The following is an 11,893-nucleotide window of genomic DNA, read 5'->3' as shown; positions in this document are numbered from 1 at the left end:
ATGTAGGTCAGGGATGTCAAACTCATGTCATCATGGTGGTGTCACATAACATATTGGGACTTTCCCCCCCTTTGCTAAACCAGGAATAGGTTTGAGTTAAAGCAGGTGTATTTTCCAATGAGACAGGAAGTCTATTTAATTACAATTTATTGGAATATTTTGATAAAAGGGATTCCTCTCATTCAAAAAGGGAACCTCAGCATCCATCTAACATTCCCTTTTGTAGTTAAGACATAAAAGAAAATGCAGGAGAAAAGATGATTGGACAGGACAAAAGTAACTTCCCCTTTGCATAAGAAATCAATTACACATAGTCAAACATGATTTGCATCCCATAGTACCATACATATTCATTTAAATGGAATCTGATGATAGAAGAGGTGTACATTTTAAGATGTTATTAAGAAACAAAGGTTGGTTGGAGTTCACAAAGGGACAGACCAGACACCAATGAATGCTAACAAGGTTTCTCTTATCAGGAGACATTCCCCAGATATCACCTTGTGTAGATTATCTTTTCAGTTTATAAATGTTAGAAGCTATCAATCAATCCATACAGTAACAGGATAAAAGTGTTTCCTATATTCCAGTCTGTAATGGTTTGATAAACCCTTATCACCATTTTAAGAGAGAAAAATAAATGAAATTAAAATACAAAGTACGATAACTACCGTATTTTTCGGAGTATAAGATGCACCTTTTTCCCTCAAAAAAGATGCTGAAAATCTGGGTGCATCTTATACACTGAATACAGCATTTTTGCCCCCCCCCGAAACCCCGCCCCCTTCAACAAAATGGTCATTCACAGCCTTTAGGAGGCTTCCAGAGTGCTCCTGGGGGCTGTGGAGGGGAGAAATGAGTGAAAAACGGGCCATTTTTTGCTCAATTGTGCCCCTCCACCCCCCAGGAGCACTCTATAAGCCTCCTAAAGGCTATGCCTGTCCTTTTTCTGCTTGTTTTTGGCCCTTACCCCCACCCCCCCAGGAGCACTCTACAAGCCTCCTAAAGGCTATTCATGCCCTTTTTTGGGAGGAAAAATGGGCCCGTTTTCCCGAAAAACGGGCTGTTTTGGGGAGGTGCACTGCAGAGTGCAAAAACTTTTTAAAATTTTGCTTCTTCAAAATCTTGGTGCGTCTTATACTCTGAAAAATACAGTATGTTAGCTAATAAGTATAACAATATTATAAAGTGCAACTGGCCCTCACTCCTTAGAGTATTGGGTAGCTGGACTAGATTCTAAACACAATTGGGTTGAGACTGGTTGCTTTCTTGCAGACGTTTCATTACCAATCAAAGTAACATCATCAGTGCCAGAGTTAGCATAAGTTTTAGGGTAGCACTGATGATGTTACCTAATTTGATAAAGAAATGTAGGCAAGTAAACAACCAACCTCAGAGAGCACCAAGGACCCCTGAGTTCAACCTACGAATATCCTCTTATATTGATAAATACATTCCATCTCCACTGGGTGGCAAGAGAGGTCCATATTTGCTATTGTAAGCTTTTTGGGGGGAGCAAAAGCATTTTTCCTATTCCAACATTCTAGGCTCACAAGCTTCTACCATAATATTACAACAAAATTTGTAATATTTACCGCAGTCTAAAAACTCTCAAACTTTATTACTATAAACGTATTAAAAATGTATCAGGAAAAAAGAATCAAACATCCCATGCAAAATCATCACATAATATATCCCATTTTCCTTAATTTATTGATTCTGTCTTTTGACAGGACCAGCCAGATTCTTCAAAATCTCCTGTCTTTGCCAAGACCACTCGATGAAGCCAAACATTTGTCTTTCCTCCAAGACACTTGAGTTACGACATGCCAAAGATTTGGGTTTAATATATGAGATTCCCCTCCGCCCTCTTTTCCTTCAATCTTTCAAACTCCTTGTCCAAATTTCCACATTGGCTCAAATTTCCACATTCATTCCTAATTCGTTGAAAAATAATTCTGGTGCTATATATGAGCCAGACAAGATCATGACCCAGCTCAAGAAGAGTGGAAAGTCAGAGTGGAAACTTGGACAAAGTGCGTAAAAATGCCTTGGTGATACTTTGTGAAATTATTCTTTTAGATAAACCCTTTCAATTATTAGTATGCGGAGCTTATTATCTTTCCATATAACACTTAACAGGCATTCACCACTTCAAAAAGGTAATACATGTCAGTTATACAAATTTTACCCAATCTTGCAGTAGGTAAACAACGACCATCATCTTCTGCTAACTGCTAGAGCTACATGAAAGGTATATATTGCAAATTGTATTAAACCAGTTTTTCGCAGTTATGAATAAACTTTTAATAGTTGGGTTCACTTACTTTACTATTCTGTAAACAAGTTTTCACAAACCACCATTGGCTGGGTATTTGCAATGCATAAACCAGAACCAACAATTCAGACTGTGGTTTAACATTGTGTCACAAGTATTTCTTGGAGTGGAGCAGAAGGACAAATGACATCCTGAGCATCTTGATCTTATTGCATTAATGACATGAATTATGCCATTTACATCACCTGCACAAAGGTACATGAGCCTTTGCAGGAAGCAACTTGGTTTATGCTGGTCAGTTTACCTTCTGGAAATATGTTTTGACTCTTTGCTCCATGTGGTCTTGCCAAGCTAATTGCCAATTAAGTCTTTGGCAGCATTTTCAAAGAAGAAAAAAGGTGGGTGCTTATCAGCCTTATCCTGAAGGATTTTGGCAGCCTGCTCTAGAACTCTTTACAGGCTGTGAATGAATATAATTTGAAATAAAAAGAGGGTTTTTGGACTTAATTGTGTGTGTTTTACTATATCAGGAAGCCTAGGTCAGAACAGATTCAATCCCAATTTCACTTTTTAAAAAGTCTGTTTTTACCCCTGTCGTGACCAAATTTAAGGCTGGACATTTGCTGGAAGACTTTTAACCAACTTTGGAAGAACATCAAGAAAGCCAAGATTGAGGTTTAACACTTGGCGATCATATTTATTAGCTTGGATGCTTGTTTTCTACTGGAAGCCAGTGGAAGTGGTGAACTGAGGCCCATCTTAATATATATACATACATATATTAATAAAACTATATGGCTCAGACATGCAAGTAAAATAGACTGGCTGGATCATTGTACTGCTCTTAATGTCAGCTGTTGCCAGAAATAAGGCAGCCAAATGCTCCAATGGAGAATAAAAAAAATGAACCCAGCCATTTCTGCAGGGCTGGACTTAGTTCCATTCTAAGCCAAATTAAAGGGCTCCCAAGTGCCTCCTGTGCACTCTCTGTGTTCGCTTTTGCCAAACCAGAGGCAGAGATACAGCACATGTGAAATAGCCCATTTGGGCAGACAGCCTTTGCCTTCCATCTGTCCTGGGCTGTACTGTTTTGGCAAGGCAGCATGGTGTGTGTGTGTGTGTGTGTGTGTGTGTGTGTGTGTGTGTGTGTGTGTGTGTGTTAAAAATCCACTCTTCGTGTTGGCAAGACAGCTAGTAGCTGTGCTCAATTTCCCTACATCTGGAAACTTGGATGTGGCTGTTCTTCCCTGTCTGCTGTGTAATGAGAGAAAAGACATGCTGTTCCCAGCTGCAGGAATGCTGTAAAGAGCCCAGGACAAGAGATTGGATTGGTTCTCTCTGCTCACAAGGATACTATATCACTGCTATCAGTGACAGCAGAGATTTTTACTACTCCAGTGATCTGGGTTGTACTTCTGACATTTAAGAAGAAAAGTAATGTTTTTGGCATTCAGACAATTTCTAACATACAGGCTATCTTTACTGCCCAAGCATAGTATAATTAGGTCTGTCTGTCTGTCTGTCTGTCTGTCTGTCTTTATTTCTATGTATGTATGTATGTATGTATGTATGTATGCATGCATGTATATATGTATCTAACTATTGATCTATCGATCTATCGATCTACCTATCTATCACTAATCAATCAATCTATCCTATCCTATCCTACCTACCATCTATCTAATCTATCTACCATCTTTCTTTCTTTCTTTCTTTCTTTCTTTCTTTCTTTCTTTCTTTCTTTCTGTCTGTCTGTCTGTCTGTCTGTCTGTCTGTCTGTCTGTCTATCTATCTATCTATCTATCTATCTATCTATCCATCTATCTATCTAATCTATCATCCATCCGTCCGTCGGTCCATCCGTCTGTCTTTCTGTCTGTCTGTCTATCTAATCTATCTATCTACTATTCATCTATCTATCTATCTATCTATCTATCTATCTATCTATCTATCTATCTATCTATCTATCTATCTATCTATCTTCTGTATCTATCTATCTATCTATCTATCTATCTATCTATCTATCTATCTATCTATCTATCTATCTATCTATCTATCTTCTACCTCTATCATCTCTATCTATATTTCAAGAGGCCTTCCAGAGACCTATCCTTGTTTCCTGCCCTGTGTACATGTTGCCTAGCAACCATGTGGAGTCTGAATTTTTCCACTGAATAATATAAGATGCACAGAATCTATGCAATGGGTATTTCATGCCAAGCCAATCAAATTATTATTCACTTTCAGTTGTAGTTTTTGTTTTCTTTTGCTTCAGGTTTGCCTGTGTATATTGACTACAAGTAAATGTATTCGAGCCACATAAAATTCAGCTTTCATTCATGCATTCAGAACATTTAGAGAGTCAATTGGTGCATTGGTGAAGGTGCTGGACTAGAAACATGGTTGGCATGGAAGCAGGCAAGTGACTTTCAGGTAGTCATTTTTCCTCAATGCTAGACTGAGAAGTCCAAAATATCCCAGAATAAAGCAGTGGCAAATGCTAAGCCACCTCTGCAATGTTGCCAAGAAAACCATATGGACTAGCTCATGAAATTGCCAGAAGTCAAGGGTGACTTGAAAGCATTATATTAAAAGAAAAGTGGGGGCCATCTATATTTCATCTTTTCTTTACAGGCTTGCTTAGCATGCAACAGCACCTGGCTGTCCCTATCTGGAATAGTCCAATAGGTTGAGTTGGCTAGTGGGTGGTCGTGTTCTGTAGCTCAGTGATAGAGAAGTTGCTGAATACCTAATACCTTCACATAAGGATGGGGATGACTGTATCTTGCTCAATGGAAAATTGGTAAGAATAGACAATTGCTTTTATATACCTCGTTGTTGTATACTGTGACAAGGTTGTTGGCAGGAGTTTATAAACTGGGTGGTTAAACAGATAAATGCATACATGGGTATTGAATAAACCGATTATGCAGCTCATCTCAGGCTTGTCCTATTTTCATAACACGTTAGCTTTGGTTGTTGTATTCCTGCCCTTAAACAGGCACACCTACCTACTTACCTGCAGTACCTACGTATGACAAAAAAAGAGAAAGAAATAGTAAGCCAAAGAAATTAAACATGAGAAAGAATATATATATATATATATATATATATATATATATATATATATATATATATATATATGTGTGTGTGTGTGTGTGTGTGTGTGTGTGTGTGTGTGTGTGTGTGTGTGTGTGTGTGTGTGTGTGTGTGTGTGTGTGTGTGTGTGTGTATGTGTTACAACCCCTGGTATGCCCAAATATGGGAGGAAGCTCACTACTCCCTCTTTCTGTCCTTCGGCTCATCACAGAAAACCACCCAGGCAGAAAACCATATTTTTATTTTTAATGTTGCCTTTTTATATTTGTGTTGTATTTTGTGCTGATAAATAAATAAAGGGAGACTAGTATAGATCCATTTCAAGCTATTTAGCTCTCATCAGCTAGCCATACCCTTACTGGGATTCGAACCTGGTTTGAATCCCAGTAAGGGTATGGCTAGCTGATGAGAGCTAAATAGCTTGAAATGGATCTATACTAGTCTCCCTTTATTTATTTATCAGCACAAAATACAACACACACACACACACACACACACACACACACACACATATATACATACATACATACATACATACATACATACATACATACATACACACGGTAGCTAAAATCTAATACAATCTATTATACTTCCCCATACCTTTCTATCCTTGAAAACCATCTTGGCTCTCATCACATCCATGTACTGCTTTTTACATAAACTTCTGTTTTCTACATTCTTATCTCTCACTGTCTAAGGATCGTGTTAACCCAGCCACATTTGTTTTGTTTTCTGTAGACACCTGTCCCTTCTTCCTTCAGGTATTTCTTTTGAGGATCAATCTTCATTCATTCTCACTATATGAGCAACAACCTCATTTTTCATTCTATTCATTTCTTTTAACATCCACTGATTCTTGATAATATCTCTTCTTTAAGAAACTTTGCACATTCTTTCCCTGATCATTGCTGAATCATTTTTTCCAAATGTCCTCATTTTTTTCACAGAAGCTTTCCTTTCATTCAGAGCACTTCTCTCAGTACATGCAAGCAAATAAACTTTGGGGAAAACACTCCAAATTCAATCCTACCCCGTTTATCATGCATTGTATCTAAATCAATGAATGTACAATGAACTTTTCCCCACATACATATTAGTGGTGGGATTAAAATGTTTTTACTACTGGTTCTGTGAGCATGGCTTGGTGGGCATGGTGTGGCTTGGTGGGCGTGGCTTGGTGGATGTGGCAGGGGAAGGATACCGTAAAATCTCCATTCCCTCCCAATCAGCATGGGACTCGGGAGATAGAGAATAGATGGGGGTGGGGCCAATCAGAGGTAGTATTTACTGGTTCTCCGAACTACTCAAAATTTTTACTGCCGGTTCTTCAGAACTGGTCAGAACCTGCTGAATACTACCTCTGATACATATCATACACTGGCATATCAGCCCATCCATGAATACAGTGACCTTGAATTTTTAACCAAAATATCATGAAAAATACATCATCCTCAGATAAGCCAGGTCATATATTTTCCTATATTTTAATTTTCACAGTGTACTTATCTACAGATTTTCATGGTATTTTGATTTTTAAAAATGAGGGTCAGTTTTTCAGTCCAGAAACCAGGAGACTCTGGGTTCCTGTCCCACAATTTTGATTGGCTCAAAATTACCCCATTGGCTTTCAATGGGGTAATTTTGAGCCAATTACTCTGATAAACTCTGAAAGTAGAAGGAAGAAAGAGTATTAGGCATGTTCCCCATCTTGAGCTATTTATAATGACTAACTAACTAACTAACTAACTAACTAACTAACTAACGTAGGAAGGAAGGAAGGAAGGAAGGAAGGAAGGAAGGAAGGAAGGAAGGAAGGAAGGAAGGAAGGAAGGAATATATGGGTATATAAACTCATTGATGGATAAAGCAACCCAATTTATTTTGGCACCTAAAATTCTAGTTTATCTGCAAGTATAGATCATACATTTCTCAACATCCTTCTGAAAAGAAAAAAATGGTTTGCCCAGCATAAAATCACAACTGCACATTCCAAATGTTATTCATTGTCATCTCCTATAGCCTTTTAATTAGAACTCTGGGGAATATTTTTCCAGCCCCTCTGCCAACAAATTAGATTCTCTGCAGTTTTTTTTTAATTCACTCTTGCTACCTTCCTGTTGATGGCTCTTGTTTAGCCCCCTTTACCCTTTTCCATTTTTTAAAAAAATTAAGAATGTGCAAAACATCCTGTGAATGAGCCGAGAGCAGTTAATTTTCTTGCTAAAGGTAAGGTTAGCTTTGCCACCTTTTAGACAGTCTGTCACAAGGCCAACCAAAACCTCTTTTATTTCAAGTTTTCTCACACTCTCTATCCAAACTTAGATTTCTATTCTAATAACTACCTTGAATCATATTAGCTTCATCCCACCAACCAAAAGCAAACGCCCTGTACTGACATTTACTCAAGATCCATGGCAAAAAAATTTAGGATAGTTTTCCTAGAAAATCTTTCCTCTCTAAACAAGGGCATTTGTTGACCCGAGCTGTCCTTGTAGGTGATTGATGTACAAATGCACAGTTGGAACAGGCAGTAGGCAGGCACCCAAGACCAGCTGAAGCCCAGACCTGCTTTCCATAGGCAATTAGACTAGATATTGAGGGCTTTGGGGGGTTGTTTTTTTTCTAGTTAATTAAAAACTGCTGCCTGCTTTTCCAAAATCTCAAAGTAGCTTTTATGTTTCTGCATAGGCAGCTGCTTGCCATAAATTATAAATTCTGGAAAACTACATCTACCAGAACTGAGCTGCAAAGCCCTGAGCAACTATTAGATGGGAGTTAAGAGATGCAGAACATTCTAACTTTTTTGTTGTCATCTTGTGATCATCCAGAATTTTGCAATTCAGTTCTGGTAGCCTATGAAAAATTAAAGTAAACTTGACTGTATAGATTTAATTATTAGAGGCTATTGAAATTCCTTTTAAGACTATTGATACTCCATTTGTTCAAAAGATAAAATAGTACTTCTGCTTCTACAAGCTGCATTGTGCATTTGGCTGTAGCATTGGAAAGGAATCTTCCACCTTGCTTGTTAGTATGGAAATTGCTCTCTCCGTTTGCAAGAGACTGGTCAGTAGCTATCTTTCACTCTATCCTTTACTTTATTGTTTGCATCAAGAAAAAAGTATGAGAGATGCTAACTATGAAAAACATATTTAAACAAGCCATTTTGGGCCAGGGGAGAAGAAAAATAAATATTATTATTATTATTAATCTCTTTCAGGACATTGTTCCTACATCTTTTGAATATTCTAGTTATTTTTCTCAAGAAAATTCATGCTAGGTTGTGAAGTCACCACGAGTCGAAGATTTTATCTTTATCATAAAGTAGTATGTGGTCTTTCAATCTGAGCGCAGTTACGCATATCCTTGATCCTAATATTCAAAGGAAAGAACTATTTACCATTTTTATACCTTATACCTAGTTGGTACTGTAGATGCATGTTAGTTCATCTGAAGTTCCCCAACTGTTTGGAGCCAGTGAATTCCAGTAAAAGCCATTTTCAGACCATGTTGTGGGTGGAATGGGACAACTTGCCATGGCTAACTCACTAAGACCAATTAGCCACAGCTAACTTGCTGTGATCGACTTGCCAACTCACCAGGGGAAAATTTGCATGTGACAATTCAACAATTCAGTTTAATTATTTAAAATCATTTTTAAAATATTTTAATTTTTGCCATTCACATTTCATTTTATCCCTCCTTTTGCATCCTTTCTTTAATTATTCTGTTGTACCATTTCTTCAATATTAATGTAACTCTTGTGCTGCAGGGAACTGTTCAGCAGCATGTTGGCTGTGGCGAATTGGCTGTGATGAGTTGTTGTAGACCCGTTGTGTGCATTCAAATACAATTTCTGCAATAGAAGCTACCCATTTTCAAAATGTCTGCCACAGTGCTTCTGTCCAGTTATAAAATCCCGATACACCAAAAAACAAAATGGTGTGCTTGAACTGTGCCATTCCATTTTACACTCTCTCCCAACTGCCCACTAAGAATTCTGCTGTTGCTCCCACATTATGGATCACCTTGCCCCGGGAGATGAGGTAAGGCCACCCCACTTTCCTGGCCTTCTGCAAAGGGGTCAAAACTCAGCTATACAGCCTTGCATGAGGGGCACAGAGGACTACGCAATCCTGGGGGTGAATAACCCTCTGCGTTTATTAACAGTTGCTAAATGCCCATCTTGGAATTGTTTTTACCTTTTTGAAATTTTATGATGTTATATTTTATAATTTAAAAAATAATTTTAAATTAGTTTTAAGGTTTTAATGTTAATTTTATATGTAATTATATATATTGATTGCATCATACACCACCCAGACTCTCTTTCTGAGAAAAGTTAAGGAATACATACATACATACATACATACATACATACATACATACATACATACATACATACATACATGAATAAATAAGAATTTCAACTTAGCTTTCTCCTTTTCTGGGGAGAAGGGCACATTTATAGAAGAGGCACAAGACTGCAGTTTCTCACAATTTTACTTTCCAGAAAAACCTATGAAGAGTCTAAGGCAATGGTTTCCAACGTGGGGCCCAGACCCCACAGGGGGGCAATTTGATTTTTAGTGGGGGCAATTTGAGCCTTGTTTAAACCAAGTTAATGGCCTTTTAGGCTTTCTCCATGTGAGTAGAGTTCACTTTTTGACTAAAGTAAGAATTATATGTCACAGGGGGGAGGGGCATTAATATTGTAAAGATGTTTAGGTGGGGCATGGCCAAAAAAAGATTGGGAACCACTGGTATAAGGTCATTTCTAGGGAGGCTGGTGCCTTGCTATGCAATTGTCGGCACTTTTAAAATACTGAGTGTAATTAATAATATTTCAAAATGTTAGAAATCTTTTTGTCTCTCTATTTCTGCCTCTCTCTGCAAATTCATGTGGAAAGCACATATTGATTCTTATGCTTGGTCAAATATTTTCTCATGTCATTTTGGCAGATCCAGGTCTGTATAAGAAACCTGGCTTAAATATAGTTCCTCAGAACCTGATGGGAAGCAGCTGTTTAGTCCAGGACACGCTCTTCTAGTAATAAAATACAAGGTTAAAACATAAAGCACTTACATTTTAAGGTCGTTTACATTTACAGGATTTTAGAAGGGCATTTCCCATTATAGGTGCTTTGCAAATGTCTACACTTCGCTAATGTCTTAGGGAACTCTGGAAGTTGAAGCCCACACAGCTGGTACCTACATTGTGAAAGACTGTTTAAAATCATTCTTGATTATCCCCATTTATGGAATTAACACTGTAACAAATTTCACCTGCTGTTTATTAAGAAACTATTCAGGGTCCAGATTCCAACTAATTAAAGCATAAGAAGTGAGAGTTGGTTTAATGTCAAGGTTCCAATTATTGAACCCAACAAATTCAGCCCTCCGAGCTTTCTCAAAGAACTATTTTCATTTCTGCCAATATGATGAACTCAATAAAACAGTTCTTTGAGAAAGCTGCAAGTCTCGGAGTGCTTATTTGGTTGGGTTCATTAATTGGAATCTAACCCTAACCCTAACCCTGACATTTAGAAGCTAAGACTACCTTGGTTAGGAAATAGGATTAATTTGAAACAATCTATATGCTATTTATAAAACCTGAAATGAAACCAACCTGTCATAAAATTTAATCTCCAGACATTTGCCTTCTGTTGTAAAAATCCACTCCTCTGCCAGTTGAAATGTAATCTTCAGATTTCCCGTGTTTATAACCCAGTAAAAGTCACATTTGTTTTCTTTATTTCAATGACATATTCTCAGAGAAACAATTGTGCATTTTGTTCAGAGATACTACAACTCGGGGACATCCATTTTGAGTACTTTCAGCCTTAGAGAAGGCTCCAACTTTTATCACCCAGTTTGGATGACTTTATTTTCATCTTTTAACTTTTAACATAATTAAACCTCTTGGAATTCAGTACAATGGATGCAATGTAGCCACTGAGAATTAAAATAGAGATTAGACAAAGGCATGGATGTAGTTTTTAGTAATGGTTGATATCATTACTAAAGTTGTCAGGAGTCAAGTGCATCTCAAAGAAGACTTATTTTGTTTATTTGAGACCAAGTCACATATGCCGACAGAAGCTGGGCAGGTGATATCAGTATCAAATTCATTTTTGTAAAAACAATCTTCCGAAATCACCATTGATGAGGAAAGGAAAGTCACCATTTCCCCCATGTTGATCTTCTATGATAACTAAAGCACCACTATTTGTGGTGCAGTTGATCATTCAACTAGGTCTACTTTTCCTTTGACTTTCTGGCTGTAATCCTAAAACTAACACATTGTGCAGTTGCCACAGCAATTGCTTATAGAAATAGATGCTGCTTTTCCTTGATGCAGTGAGGAAGTTCTTTTTATAATTTGTTTATTATTTATTTGTTTGTTTGTTATTTATTTATTTATTTATTTATTTATTTATTTATTTATTTGGGTTGGATTTGATTTTTATGTTTCATTTAGCATTGCTGTACTGATCTTTATGTTGCCAATTT

Source organism: Natrix helvetica, assembly GCF_964273705.1.
Source record: "Natrix helvetica genome assembly, chromosome: 2".
NCBI lineage: Eukaryota > Metazoa > Chordata > Lepidosauria > Squamata > Natricidae > Natrix > Natrix helvetica.
Note: the sequence above shows the minus strand (reverse complement) of the source record.